The sequence below is a fragment of the Prionailurus bengalensis genome, chromosome A3 (assembly GCF_016509475.1).
Source record: "Prionailurus bengalensis isolate Pbe53 chromosome A3, Fcat_Pben_1.1_paternal_pri, whole genome shotgun sequence".
Lineage (NCBI taxonomy): Eukaryota > Metazoa > Chordata > Mammalia > Carnivora > Felidae > Prionailurus > Prionailurus bengalensis.
Genome location: NC_057354.1, coordinates 51,605,942 through 51,621,650, shown reverse-complemented (window position 1 = coordinate 51,621,650; position 15,709 = coordinate 51,605,942).

Here is a 15,709-nt window from a genome sequence, read left to right as displayed (position 1 = left end):
CTGATTTTTCCGCCCAAATGGCTATAAAACTTGAAAAGAACTGGGTGCTGTCCATGCATGGAAAAGTGTGTCTTTGTAGAAACATTTGAGGTGAATTTGATCCTTTAATTGGTTCACTTTTACTTTATGAACCACTTTCTTTCCCCCTTTCCCTCGAGCTTCAGATAATACCATCTATTGGGTAAAACTAGACAATGGATTTCTGTTTGAGGGCTTCATATGTGGATTTTTTAAAAAGGAAAGAAAGAGCCCACCAAGATAAATTTCTCTTCATGTAACAATATTACTGAGAGCAGTGACTTCAGAGACAAAAGGAGGAAAACCCTGGAGATTAGCAAGTCTACGATGTGTCAGAGACAGCTCTGGGTGATGAAGCACCCCCGCCCCAGCAGCCACAGCTTAGAGAAGGGTCAGTGCTCAGTCACACACATGGACAGACACCTAAGAATGGAATCATGGATCCTGGATGATGGAGACAGTGTACAGATATGTTCCTGAGCACTGACTATGATCAACCATCCTGTCTACCCAGCATGGTTCTGGGTTTAAAACAGAACCCTGCATCCCAGGGGCACCTGGGTGGCTCAGTTGGTTAGGCATCCAACTCTTGATTTTGGCTCAGGTCATGATCTCATGGTCTGAGATCAAGCTCTGCATCAGATTCCATGCTGAGTATTGGAGTCTGCTTGGGATTCTCGCCCTGATTCTCTGCCCCTCCCTTGCATATGTGCATGCTGTCTCTCTCTCTCTCTCTCAAAAAAAGAAAAAACCCAGAATTCTACATCCCAGAAGCCCCCATCCTGGCTATCCCGGGCACTGTGCCGAGTGCTGCACACAGACCATTTCATTTGATTTTTACAGAAAAACATGAGGGAGGTGCTGTTATTGATCTCACTTTACAGATGAGGAAAGTGGGGCTCAGTGAGGCTAAATAACTTATCTACAGTCATAATAACGAGCAAGTGATAGATAGGGAATGTTAACCAATGCCGCCACTGCTCCCATCTCTTGAACGCAGGTGGACTGGCTAGCACTTCACTCCACCCTGGCATTTGGGTGCACACCACCTTCAGATGGGCTGCTGGGTCAGCAGCTTTGTACAGATTAGGAGCCAGAACCTGTCGTCTCCTCAAAGTGTGGTCCGTAGACCAGCTACATCAGTATCACCTGGGAGATTGTGTGAAGTACGGAATCTCTGCTCTCATGGACCTATAAGAATTAAAATATGCATCTCAGTTAGATTCCAGGTGATTCAGATACACTGGAATACTGAGGAGAAATGGATTCCTACACAGGTTTCCAAACTTTTTTTGACTGCACATCCCTAATAGTAAAAATGACTGAGTAAGCATCATATTATTATGACATCCTATTATACCTATTATAGGGAGATACTATGTACATTGTAAATATAGATACAGAAAGTAAAAAAAACCATGAGGTTAAGATGAAAGAGCGATATTTATTTGCTAATGGTGTAAAACTTCTTATGGTTGTTAACTTTGAAAACCAGGGTTTTCATGTTAGTAATGGGCAGGTTTTTCTGAGCTGCAAGGGAAGAATGAGGAGCACATAAAACCCCTGTGGCTCCTTGGGAGCTGAAGCAGAACATGCAGTAAGAGTCTTCCTGTCACCAGCCCCCTGGGCACTGCCCAGCCCCCAGGCCGGAATTTGGGGGGAGGCTTTCAGAGAGCAGAACCACCAGGGACATTCTGGCCTGACTGTTCATAGTCCCCTGGTTTTAGCTGTGGGGATTTCCTTTCTTCCTAGCTGCAGAGAAGAGAGGCCCCTTCTTCCACACTGCTGTGCAGAGAGGGCTTATCCCCTTTACCTCTCTGGGTCACCCTGGGCTAAAGCTTGACTTTGATTCAAAGAACCAACACTTGCAAATAAGGCAAACTGGAAGGGCAGCACGGCCAGGACTGACCCAGGACTGCCCAAGATGACTTAACTCTCTAGGTGAGGGTACTTGCGTGGGGCTCTGCTACCTACTGTTTAGAGGCCCAGTCACTGCAAGGTTACATGTTAGCTTGTAGATTTTGGCCTCATAGAACAGATGACTGCAAAGATTATAATTTCATCGTTCTGTAGGGTCTCAAGCAGTTTTGTTATCCTAACATTCTTTTTTAAAAAAGTGCCTGTAAATATCCAGTTCCTCCTCAGATGCTTCTGGAAGCAGCTTTGCTACCTTGTGGGCTCTGTCACTAATGAGTAAAATAAATCTCTGACACATGCTCAGCTTATGCTGTAGAAGAGTCATGGTTTTAGCTCCTTGACAGTGAGATTGCACAAGGCCCAAAGAGAAATGTCTACCTGCTTTTATGGCTCCTCTTCATCCCAGTTACCTGGCACTCTTTAAGAAATGGTCCCACAGGAAAAGGCGCCCTCTGGTTTGATGTGCCAAAGAGAATGCATGGGACCCAACTTGTTTTGACATCTGCCTTCTTTTACTTCTGTTCTTCCCTCTGCCCTGGTCCCAATCCCCAGCCCACCTTTGTTTTTTTTTTTTTTCTCTTTTTTTTTTCAATGTTTATTTATTTTTGGGACAGAGAGAGACAGAGCATGAACGGGGGAGGGGCAGAGAGAGAGGGAGACACAGAATCGGAAACAGGCTCCAGGCTCTGAGCCATCAGCCCAGAGCCCGATGCGGGGCTCGAACTCACGGACCGCGAGATCGTGACCTGGCTGAAGTCGGACGCTTAACCAACTGCGCCACCCAGGCGCCCCCCACCTTTGTTTTTTAAGATACGCAATTATATTCTGTCTCTAGGACCTATTTGGAAATTACCCATTGTCCCTTTGGTCTTGTTTTCACTGCTATTGATTTGAATGACTCATGGATGTGACGGCTGAAGACAGATTGGCTTGCAGCTCCAGTGAGAAGAGAACAGTCAGCAAACTCATGAACCATACATCTGTCAAAGGCTTATGGGGCCAGGAACCCTGCTGGGCCTCTGAGGACAGGCAGGTCACATCCTGAGGATCTAGTGAGGATGCCCATAGACAATTCCTCATACAATTCCATGAGGACTATAAAGTGGGGTGAGTTCTTTATTCCATTTCTCAGATTAATTTTTGACTAAGTGAAGGAATTTTACCTTGAGTCATTTAAAGAAATTTATTAAGTGCCTAATAAATGCACAATACCATTTCAGTGCTGATAGAAATACAAAAGAAGTGAAAGATGAGTAAGCCACTGTCCCTGGGGCCTTACCATCTAGTTGGAAAGACTGTCAGAAGCATGTAAAAAACTGAAATAACAATGCCCGGCACAGTGTGATTAAGAGCTAAAGAACAGACGAGAACAAAGTCATGACAGATCCAAAGGGGGTGAAAGAAACGAAAGCCAGGGAAGCTTCAAGGGGAAGCTAGAGTTTGATGCGGGTCACAAAGATGATACAGATTTAAACACAGGGGGAGCAAAACAGGAGATCTGCTCAGGGAGGGGACAGTGGAGCAAAGGCTCGAGTTAAAGTTGAGCCTGGGCTTTTGGGCGATGCACAGAGCCCTGTGCTTCCCCATGGGATGGGTGGGGTGAACCTTGGATGGTCAGCAGATGGGTGGGGTGAACCAGATTGTGGTGAACCTTGGGTGGTCAGCTGATGGGAGCTCACCCCACAGCACCTTGCTGCCCCAACTTAGCACCAGCATGGTGAGTATCACGGGAGCTAGTCAGAGCTTCAAACTCAGTCCCCACCCCAACCCACTGAGTCTGAATCTCATTTTCACAGGACCCCAGGTGGTAAAATTAGAATCTGAGAAGTACTGGTGCAAACTTCCAGTTATAAAATAAATAAGTCATAGAGGTGAAAAGTCCCACAGGGTGAATGTAGTCAATAATATTGTAATAAGGTTGTATGGTGACAGATGGTGGCTATACTTACTGTGGTGAACACTACAGAACGTATAGAATTGTCCAGCCATATGTTGCACACCTGAAACTAATGTAACATTGTATGTCGACTATACTTCAGTTGAAAAAAAAAAGAATCTAAGAAGTAATTCCTTAGGATGTGAGGAGCCAGGAGCAGGCACTACATGGACACGCCTGGACAGGCCCTTAGGAGCCAGGTCAGCGCTGGGAGATTGAGTGAGTGTGGTCAGCCCACCCACAGCAGTGAGCCCAGGAGTCAGGAGTGGTTCTAAGGGAAGAGAGTAACCCAGGAGGAGGAGGGCTTCTGCTAACAACTGAGGTTCTGTGAACCTTCCAGTTTCTCCTTATTCCGGAGACAGGAAGAGGACCCAGCGAAACAAACAGAAAAACCATGAGAGAAAGAAGAAAAACTAGAACAATGGTTACTTGCAGGTTTCATTAAAAGAAATTTTACTAGAATTTCCATAAGCCTAGAATTTCAAGTTCAGAAAACACACTTTAATTTGTTAGTGGCATCAAAAAAAGCAGGCTCGCTAAACAATAAACTCCTCTTGGGAATATTCTACAAGACCGAACAAATACAAATAATAGATTTGCTAATTTTTTTCTTTCCCTGTGGACTGAACTACTGTTCAGTTAAACACACTAACTTGTAAAAGACTTCCAGAGATCACAGTAGGGCCTGGACTTCCTGCCCACCTTCCATGTTGCTGATGGAGACACAGGAGGGAATGATGTCTCAGCAGTGAGTGACAGTCCAGGCAGGAGTGGGATACTCCTAGGATACCCTTCACCACATCAAGCTTGATCCCTGGTATGTCACATCTGGGCCACATACTGGGCACTGAGGTCTTAGGGTGCTGTTTACATTTTCATGCTATGTCTTCCTCTCCAACTAGATTCTTTGCTCTTTGGGGGTGGGAATTATCCTTGTACTTCTGCACCTTTGTCCCAGAAACGAGAAACTTGCCACTCAAAGTGTAGTCCTCAGAATGCATTGTATTACCTGGGAGTTTGTTAGGGATACAGAATTTGAAGCCTCACTCCAGACCCACAGCATCAAAATCTGCATTTTAACCAGATCCCCAGGTGATTCGTGTACCCATCAAAGTTCAAGGTTATGACTCTAAAACAATAGTCCTCAATCCTTCCTGCACAATGGTATCACGTTGGGGTGGGTATTTTAAGACCGTGGAGCTCCTGGGCTCCACCCCAGATCAATTAAAGCTGAATTTCTTGGGTGGGTTCCAGGCACCAGCATTTTTTAGAAGCTCCCCAGGTATTCCAGCATGAAGACAGGAATCAAGAAGAGAGCTAGACACAAAGTAAGAACTGAATAAATGTTTAGTTAATGAATACATAGAATGAATGAATGATAGGGCATGAGGGCTTAGGAGAGGTTCTGAGACATCTAGTCAGCTCTCTGATTTTACAGAAGAAACAGAGGCCTACAGATTTGAAGTGATTTGCCCAAGGTCACATAGTAGCCAGAGACAAGCTAGGATTAGAAATCAGGTGTCTGGTTTAGTACACGTACACAAACTCTGACACTGCCTTTCGAAGGTGGAGCCTAATTTCCCTCCCTGTGAGTATGGGTTGGTCTTAGTGACTCACTTCCAACCAGAAGAAAAAGCAGGAGAGATTGTGTGCTGCCTTAGAGACTGGGTCATAAAAGGCACTGTAGCTTCCTGCTTGCTCTGTCTTGGATCGCTCAGCTGCCATGTCATGGGAACACTCCAGAAGCCTGCGGAGAGGCTCACATGGTGAGCAACTGAGGCCTCCTGCCAGCAGCCATGCAGATGAGCTTCCTTAGAGATGGCTCCTCCACCTCCATCAAGCCCTCGGGTGGTACAGCCCCAGCCGACTGCAACCTCATGAGACTCTGAGCCAGAACCACCCAGCTGAGCCACTCCCTGACCCTGACCCTCAAAATGGTGTGAGATGGCAAAGGTCTATTGTCTTAAGTTGCTAAGTTTTGGGGTCATTTGTTTTACTTCACCTTTGAGTCCTTTGCTATTTCAGCCACACATCTGGCGAAACATCCATGTGGCATCAGGTTCTGTTCCATAGAACTTAAATAGAAATGCTGACCCCAGTTTTTTAGGAGCTTAGGGTTTAAAGCAGACAATGACAATGAAATCTAAACACAGAGGGAGGCAGGGCATGGCACAATGTGGTCATGGCACAGACACAGTCATGCTGTGGTCCCCACTCCTTTCTGGAAGCCCCTCAGGCATCTGCCGTGCCCTTCTGGCTGGCTTCCATGCGAACATCCCAGCCACTGCCCTTTCCAGCCCTGCCAGGCTGCAGGAGGGCTGGGGGCAGGGCTGGGTCAGGCTGAGGCAGCTTTGGAAAACACAGCCACAACCTTGGTTCAGAAACAGGATGTCTACCCTGCATTCCAAGAGTTGGCAGAGGCAGTGTCTGCATAGGGTGGATGGAGTTTTCTCCTACTCTGTCTGTCTTGTAGCCATGGCTGTGATTGCACTGGAGTGGCAACTTGTCTGGCTAATTTGAAAAGCAAACAAACAACACCCAGCTGATTTGTTAATGACCAGACAATGGCCGGTGGCCCAGAAACTAGATTCTGAGACTCAGAAAGGGTGTGAGAAAAGGTGGTGGATGCAAGGCTGTGTCTGTGCCTCTTCTTCCATCCATACTCCCTGACCTCTCCTTGGCTAGCAAGATTCTTCCCTGTGCCTTCATGAGCTTTCTAAGCTAGGCATGCCCAGAACACTGCAATTTATTATTTCCTATGAGAATGCTTCACCAAGTATTCACAATGCCACCTCCCTGCCCTGCATGAAAACAGGCCAAGGGAAATGGGATTGTTCCTCCCAGCAGTGGCCAGAGGAGTCAGGTGGTAGGGTAAGAACAGCAGCTGGTAGCCCTGTCCCCACAGCAGCTCAACCTCGAGGAATCCCCAGAGCCTTCTAGTGCCCAAGGGTGTCTTGCCCTGAACCCTGGCAGTGAGTAGAGCCCCTGACTCTGCTTTGTACTAGAATAGTCCTAGCCTGCAAGCAGTGGCTCCTAGAACCACATGCCTTTCCCCCTCCACCTGCCAAGGTACTGGCTGCCTCTGAGGAAACAAAATGAAGAATGCATTCTCCAAAGAGCCAGTTGGGGAGCCCAGGGCTGCATTCATAACATGGCTCGTTCATGATGGACTCCAAACACTGCAAACTGCTTGGCTTGCAGCCACAAGCTTGGCTTTCCATATCCTCATAAGAAAAACATCTCAGGATTCTCAAAGGACCTTTAACACTGGGCTCTCATGGACACTCTGCTGGTCTCTGGTTTTATGAAACTAACTTAATGACTTTTCCTGGGGTTCAAGATCAGGCCCCCAGGATATTTTCAGCACAAAGTTCTTATCCATCATCAACTAAGTATGGAGCTGTAAGCCTCAGCTTTGTTCACAAAAGGCTTAACATTCTATCTCTAGGAGACATAGACCTTCTTGTATGTTCATTTTCCAAATAGGAATGATAAAAATGAAAGGTGTCACATATTGATGGTGGATTATAGGTTAGATAAAGAGGTATCCTCTTTGCAAGCATTATTTCAATCCTTAAACCATGAAAAGTAGACATTACTCCCATTTCACTGACAATGAAACAGACTCGGAGGGGAGAAGGAACTTAATGTTAAGTGGCAAAGGTGGAATTCTAGGTCTTTCCACCATGTGCGCTGCCCCACCAGGCATGCGCTGAACACATGCAGCTTGCAGGATTCTGGTGGAGATCCAGAAGTTCTTGGAGGCAGAAACCCAGTCATTTTGCAGCCTCCCACATGAGGACCACCTTCACAGTTGGCCTGGAGAACCAGAGCCCATCCCTGAATCTGCTTTTCCTCAGAGTCCACCTCTCAGTGCAAGGACACTGCCTACAGAAGTTAGGCTGTCTTCAGGGGACAAGGGATGGGCCAGCACCCCAAGAGCTGTAACCTTCCCAAAGTCTGAGGTGCTGGAGTGGGGGAAGGGGGTCTGAACCCAGGGATGGGCCTTACATTAGTCTGATACATTTATCACAACTGATGAGCCCATAATAGCACATGATAAGTAACCAACATCCACACATTAATTTTTCCCTAATGTCCTTTCTCTGTCCCAGGATGCCATTCAGGACACCACATTACAGTACATTTAATCTCCACATCACCTTAGGCTCCCCCAGGCTGTGATAGTTTCTCAGACTTTCACTGTTTTGATGACCTTGACAGTTTTGAGGAGTGTTGGTCAGGTGTTCTGTAGAATGTACCTTAATTGGGGCTCATTCCATGTTTTTCTTATGGTCAGACTGGGGTTATGGGTTTTGGGGAGGAAGATCACAGCAGTAAAGTGTCCTTTTCATTACATCATGTCAGGTGTACATAGTGCCAATATAATGTGTCACGGTTGATACTGACCTGGAGCCTGACAGGCCTTTCCATTCTAAAGTTACTTTTCTCCATTTTCAGTGTCCTGTTTGGACTCTGGGTGACTGCTGACTATGAGCTCCACTCTAAGGGGGTGGGGAGTTGTTCTCTACCTCCTTGAGAGGTGAGTGTCCACACAAACTATTTCAAATTCTTCTGTATGGAAGATTTGTCTCTTGTCTCTTCCTTCCTTCCTTCCTTCCTTCCTTCCTTCCTTCCTTCCTTCCTTCCTTCCATCCATTATATGGATATTTATTTTAGGATGCATGGATATTTCTTTTACATTTTGGATTATAATCCACTACTATTTTATTCATCACTCAGGTTACTCCAGCTCTGGTGACTGGGAGCTCCTGAATATTTCTGAATATTCTCTGAGTTGAAAAATGATTCCAGATATTATGAAGGACTTGTCACATCTGACAGTTCCCTCTTCCAATACCTGCTTCCTCAACTTCAAGACTCACATTTACCTTCTCATTGAAAGAGTCTTTCTGGTTTCCATTGCTGAAAAAGCCTGCAAAACTCTAATTAATACAAGACTTCACAACTGACAGTGGCAACAGGCTTCAGAGTCTGCGAAAGGCCAGTATAGGTTTTCTGTGCCTTAGCACAGCTCCTGCTTAGAGGGAAAAACCATCATTTGTTTCTTCTTTTCTTGCTTAATCTCTCATTCATGCAAATAATCACTTTCTAACTTTTATTAAATGCAAGACATCATACACTATGATAGATTAGGGTTTAATAGTATGTGTTTATTCTTATACGTAGACAGGATTTGTGGCATCTATGGATAAAATGAGACCCTTCAAGGAGCCTATTTCTAATAGAAGACCCCCAACCAACCTCATCCAACAGAACTGGGTGGGATGCAGTCATTTTTCTTCTCATGGAGGGCATCTACACAGGGAAGCACAAGGGCTGGCCCTGCATGGGTTGTGCCTCTGGGTAAGGCCTGCTAGGGTGTTGCCTTCACTGGGAAATATCTTTTAGGAACCCATAACTAGTCTTTGAAGTAAAAAGGATACAGAAAGGGTATGGGAGTAGTGCTTTAAGGGATAAAATATACTATCCAGGCCGAGAATGCCCGGTTGTACCTCTCTGGCTCCCAACAACCATAATCTTGTTAGGTGGCCAGGTCTCTCTTTAAGTCTAATTAAATACAAGAAACTCATTTAAAAAAAGCTCACAAAAAATATTGAAATTGGCAGGTTCTGGGTATCTTTGCTAATCAGCATGTTTAAAAGATTTTTTTTAAAGACTCAGAATGTCACCATGTATTTCTAAAAAGTAGGCCTCCAGGGGATCTTCATGTTTATGGAAAGCATAGATCCTCCTAATAGTTGCTGAGGCTGATGGCACTGAGAGAAGCATTTTTTTGTGTGTTACTTTGTTTTTACAGTGCTTTTTATAAATCATAAGTTTTAACCATTAAAATATTAAAACTAACTTGTTAGCATCTGAGATGTAGTGAAGTATGGTCAGAGGAAACAGGTTTTGAAGCAAATGCCAAACTGCCCGATATGGAGAGTTTCAGTATGGATACAGTCTATCAGTAAAGCCAGAGAAAATACTTAGAAAAATCCATTCTGAAAGCAGGAGGGCATCAATGAATGTGTTAGCACAACTGCAAATTTGGTTAAATGAAACCCAACAGGAGAATAATCCACACAGAACGAAGGAAGCAGCTAATGTAAACTCAAATGAATACAATTTGAAAGTTTTCTAAAATGAAACCATTAACTCTCAAGAGTTTTCAGCAGGGGGCAGGGGGCAGGGGTGCATAAGGAGCAGATGGTCCATTTCCAGTGAGGGCTCAGGTGTCTATTCAGTAAGCAGAGAAGTGCCAGCTCCAAAGATGTTCAGTGTTGTAGAAAATGAGATTCACTTAAAACTCAGATGCTAAACCACCCAGTGAAGCTGAGGACCTCCCTCTGCCTTTCTTCACCACGCCTTCCAAGTATCTAACACACATAAGGAATGGACCTCTTGCCATTAGTTAAGGGAGAATATGCAGCTTAGACCCCAGATGTGCAGGAAATAAAGGTATCACCGTTCCAGGTTTGCTGCCTCCATCTGGTGAAACTCGGCCCCTCTGACCAGCTCCTTTGCTGGTGCCCACACCAGGCAACTTCTGCCCCTCACTCTTCCACCCCTAGCCTGGTCTAGGCCTCATCCCGAGCTCTCATGGTTGTTGCATTTCACTCTCTTCTCTCAAAGACACACACACACACACACACACACACACACACACACACACAAACACGCTCCACAGGTACCCCAGAGCAGCTGAGGAGGGCGCCAGGGGCTGGGGGGCAGCGATAGTGAAGCCTCACCCCACCTGGGAATTCTGAGGCAGGGACTGCATGATTCAGTGGAGCTGTTTATCCAAACCAGGACAAATGAAGAATGTGCAAAGGGAAGGATGGGAAAGAAGCCCCAGGAAGTGGGGAGATGTCAGATGGCAAAGCTGCTGAGACCCGGACACTGTGGCTCCACCCAGGGTTCGATGAATTATGTCAAGAACTGAAGACCCAGGGGAGGGCTTGCAGATTTCAGGCAATAGCAGTCAACAGGTGAAAAGACAGGTAAGTCTGGGAAGGCAGACCTGTGGTCCTCTTTGCCCTGCTCTCAGTTCTAGAATGACTGGCCCCTCAAACAAAACTTTTTCATCTTGATCATCTGGCATGCACCATGTTTCCTGATGGGCTCCTGACTGGTCTCTGATGGCAGAATTTGGGGAGGCAGGGTGGCCCGTGGGTCTGTGGGGCAGGGGCAGGTGGGGAAGGGACTGCAGCCCCAACACCTGTGACAAAGTGTGATAACTTGCATCCCCCCCTCTGCCCCCCAGCCTGCAGTGCACGTGCATGATAATGCACACACCTGTGCTGAGTAGTGCCAGTGCTGCAAGGCTGCATGGGTGGGTGTGGCCTGGAGCATGGGGCACTCCCTGCTTTCTGGGTTCCTCACTGGAAACTCAACTACAGCCACTCCTCTTAGTTGTTATTTAACCTCTGCTCAGTTCATCGTCTCCCCTATTTGCTTCGCTGATTCCACACTGAGCTGCAATGAGAAACTCCCAGGAAGTCTCCTGAGAGTCACATCCTGAAACCACAGCAGGGGAGGGGAGAGTGAAACCTACCTTGTGAGGCTGCAAAGAGCAGAAGGAAATTCCCATTCCCAGGTTGGGCAGGCATGCCTGCATCTGGTCTCAGCAGCGATACATGCTTCTAAATGAGATTCTAACCTTGATTGCCTACCAACTTCTGGGCTCATGTATGATGATCCCTAGGTTACATTATGTGTATAGTGAGTCATCTAGTGACTGATGCTAAAAACAGGAGTTTTGGGGTGGGAGCACTCTTTTAGTCTGAGTTGAGCCAGGGAGGGTTTCTGTGATCAGGTGACTTGTTAGCAGAGACCTGAAGGGGATGAATGAAACAGAGATTCTGGGTAAGAACATTCTGGGGAGAAAGAAGAGCAGGCACAGCATGTTGTGGCTTATGTGAGGAGCAGCAGGAAGGCCACTGTGGCCCAAGTGTGGTCAAGGTGTCACTGATAGCGGTGGCCAACCAGACACCACACCCCATGGAGCTCACAGACCCTGCCCTGTCCTCTGAGTAGCTGCTCCTTAACTGCAGGGCCCCAGGAGTATTCTGGATACTGGCCAAATTCATAGGTTGTTCCTATCACACCTCAGATGGACTTGGCCTTCATCAAACCACTGTGAATGACTGATAAGCAGAGATCTAGCTGCCACATTAAATTCGGCCCATGAGTACATGCAGAGCATTGACAAGACTTACAGGTGCCCCTTCTTGTTCTAAAAGCTCTGCCTGCCTCAATTCACTTCTTTCTTCACAATGATCCCATGAGCCGAGTACTGTTATCCTTTCTCAGGTAACTGACACACATTACCCAACAACAAATGTCCACAATCCCATCACCAGCACACGGAGGAGCCAGGACTTGGACCCACAACCACTGGACGCAAGAAGCTGTGCTCTGGCCCACACTTCCACATGGCCCCTGGCCTCAGCATCCTTCCTCAAGCCAGGTCACCTCCTATGGCTGTGCCCACCTCCCATGGTGTGTCCACTTCCGTATGACCCCAATAGGACAGGTTCAGTCCAACATCACAGAAGAAAGGCCTCTGAAGTTAAAGTGGATCTGGCTTGTCTCAGGTCTCCTACAGTTCTGACACTGCCATTGTGAGGACAGAGGCTTCCTGGTTTGCTCTTGGTCTTAAGGGCTGGAAAGAGAGATTCTGTTTTCTTCTCCAGCCCCAGCATCCTGCTGTCTCAAACAACATGTGCACAGACTCTGGGCCCAACCGGCAGGGCTATCTGCAAAGGGATCTGGGCAACTCAAAATATCTAGGATTTTAGACATCTGCCTAGGTAGAAATCATGTTCTACGTCTGAAAGTTATGATATAAAGTTACATTTCAATATAATTTGCAACAGCTCAACCCAGATCTGATCTTTGAAGGAGTCCATAGAAAAGGCACCAAGTTGAGGTTTGTGAACCTGGGCTGAAATGTCACTTACCAGGAGGGAGCTCTTGGGCAAGTCACCTCACCTCTGTGACACTGTGATGATAATTTCTACTTCTTAGCATTGTTACACAGGTTAAATAAAATGCAAATGTGAAGGTAGTAAGTGTTCCATAAAGGATGGTTTATGTAAACATTTACTGAGGGCCTACTGTGTGCCAGGCACATGCTAGGTGCTAGAGACCATAGGTGGGCTCCCTATGGAGATATTCTCCTGGCCTCAGAGAGCACCATTCAGTGCAACTCTGGAGACAGCCCCTGAACACATGATTTCAGTGCAATGCAATGTGGGAAGCACTGTGTATTTCCATTTCTTATATGAATTGGTCTATTTGTGTGTGAATATGTGGCTATTTGTCCTTCTTCTTCCTTTAATACAATGGGCTCTAAGAACAGGAGCCAGGTCTTCTATTTCCTTCAGATCTTCTTTAAAAACCCCAAGCAAAGTTTGTAGCCTGTTAAATTATGGCAAATGCTGTGGCCTTTCTAATTTAAGAAGGAAAACCTCCAGGGAGGCCCTGGGGAAGTATTGTTCAGGCCACCAAGGCAAACAGGAAAGATGCTCCCCAAACCCACCATCCACTTTACACACAGGGAGCCCAAGTCCTCCTGACTAGAACCCAGCGGGGTGGGCAGAAGGATGCTCAGCCCGATGGAGACCTGCACCTCCAGAGGCCCCTGCTTTTATTTAATTGATGCAGGAGGCAAACAGCTGGTTCTTCAGTGAACAAGGGACATTGCATTTATCAGTGTCTCAATTCTGTTTATTCTGTAAACATAAGGAGGAGCTCCACATTCTACTATTCTTAGTTTTGCAATCCTCACAAAATAAATATTTGCCTTCAAAAGCAGCAACTGTGATAATCATCAGGGTAATATTCTCAAGCGCCGCTTCCCTCACACACGCCAGTTGCAGAAGTCAGAGAGCTGTGTGTGGTCTGTTTGCATAATGAATTTCATGTGGAAACCTCATGCTGGAAACCAACTGGCAGCGATGGTGGTGGAAGTTTGGTCTCTTGGTTCTCAGACTTGACTCAAAACCGAGTGTCCCGAGTCACTGGAATGTCCCTGTCTTGGTTTCTTCTGTCCATAAAATGAGGAGTAAAATTGCTTAAATGAGTGCTGTTGGGAGACCAAGACACTAGCTCACATCACAGTGGTTGTAGGAACAGGGCTGGTTCCTGCCAGAGGCCACCCGGATAGATCAGATGTCTGCTGCGTGTTCACATATCTTAAGGATGGGTCTCTCTCTCCCCATCTCTGCAAGAATGAGCTAAACTCCAAAAGGGGTTCTGCTGAAATTCCCTTAAAATCTTCTAATTTAAATGATACTGAAGATTTTATTGCCCAGGAAGGAATCCATCAAGCAGAAAACCATCAAGCAGAAGTCTACCAATGTACAGTTGCCTTGTGCCATTTACAAATGCCACCCTGCCCAGCTGCCTGGCGCCTTCTTTGGCTTGCACTCTTCCCAGATGCTGGCTTTCTGCAGATTGTGGAGCATCTAAACAGCCACATCCCCAAAGCGTCCATTCTGATGGATTTTCTTCATTATGGACAGGAAGGTTTAGGAACAGCCATTTCTAGCCATTATTAAGGACTAAATCTTAAAGAAAATGAACCTTGAAAGCCCTCTGAGGTGCTTTTAAGAAAGTGCAGTGCATTTCAGTATATTTAAAGATTATGGTTTTTCTGGGCCAGAAGTAATGTTTGTTATGCAAGCGCACAAAGCCTCAATCAAAATATTAAACCATAAAACCATATTTGCCAGGTAAACAAAATCAGCCAAAGCAACAGATGTGTGCATCCCATCTGACCATCCTTTGTGGTCTCGGGCCTCTCTGTACAGTATCAGGAGCCTGGCCAGATGCCAAGACCCTGAGTCCACCCCCACTTCCTCCCTCATGACCCATCCATGTGCTCTCACTGCCCTGGGCTTCCCTGCGATAGGGTCTCTTCCTTTGGGCTGACCTTCCACCCTAATCCATCTTATTACTTGGAAAGAAATCAAACTTGCCAGGTGTTGGTGAGCCACCTGCTGCACAGGGCTGGGCATCCAGCGTTCTCCCCAGCTCCTAGGACCATGTGCAATGGACAAGAATAGCTCTGGCATGCCAAACTGGGTATGAAATTGATCTCTCAATTAGTTCCCCAACAGCATGCCCAGAAGAGGCTTCCTAACTGAATGTCAGTGCGTTGGGCTGTGCTATCAGAGCTTCTTGGCCTGCATACCTCCAAGTGAGAAATGGGGTGAGTGGAGCTGGCTTGGGGCTCAGAGTTGGCTGTGGGAGGATCAGGTAGGGTGCAAAGAGGTAGGAGGCAATGTTGGACTCTATAAGAATGTTCAGTGTTTTCTTTCTAGTTTGAGACTTTAAAAAATGTAAGCATGCGGGCACCTGGGTGGCTCAGTTGGTTGAGCATCTGACTTTAGCTCAGGTCATGATCTCGTGGTTTGTGGGTTCGAGCCCTACATCGGGCTCTGTGCTGACAGCTCAGAGCCTGGAGCCTGCTTCAGATTCTGTGTCCCCTCTCTCTCTGCCCCTTCCTTGCTCACACTCTGTCTCTCTCTCTCAAAAATAAATAAACATTAAAAAATTAAAAAAAATGTAAGCATGCGTTTCAAGTTGGAATCTTCAAAAATTTTCTCAGGAGGGGCCTGTTGTTTGTTAATTGCAATGGGAACAGATGTTGGGTTGAAAGGAATCATCCTGGGGTGCCTGGGTAGCTCAGTCGGTTAGGTGTCCAACTTTGGCTCAGGTCATGGTCTCATAGTCTGTGGGTTTGAACCTCTGTGCTGACAGCTCGGAGCCTGGAGCCTGCTTCAGATTCTATGTCTCCCTCTAACTCTGGCCCTCCCCTGCTTA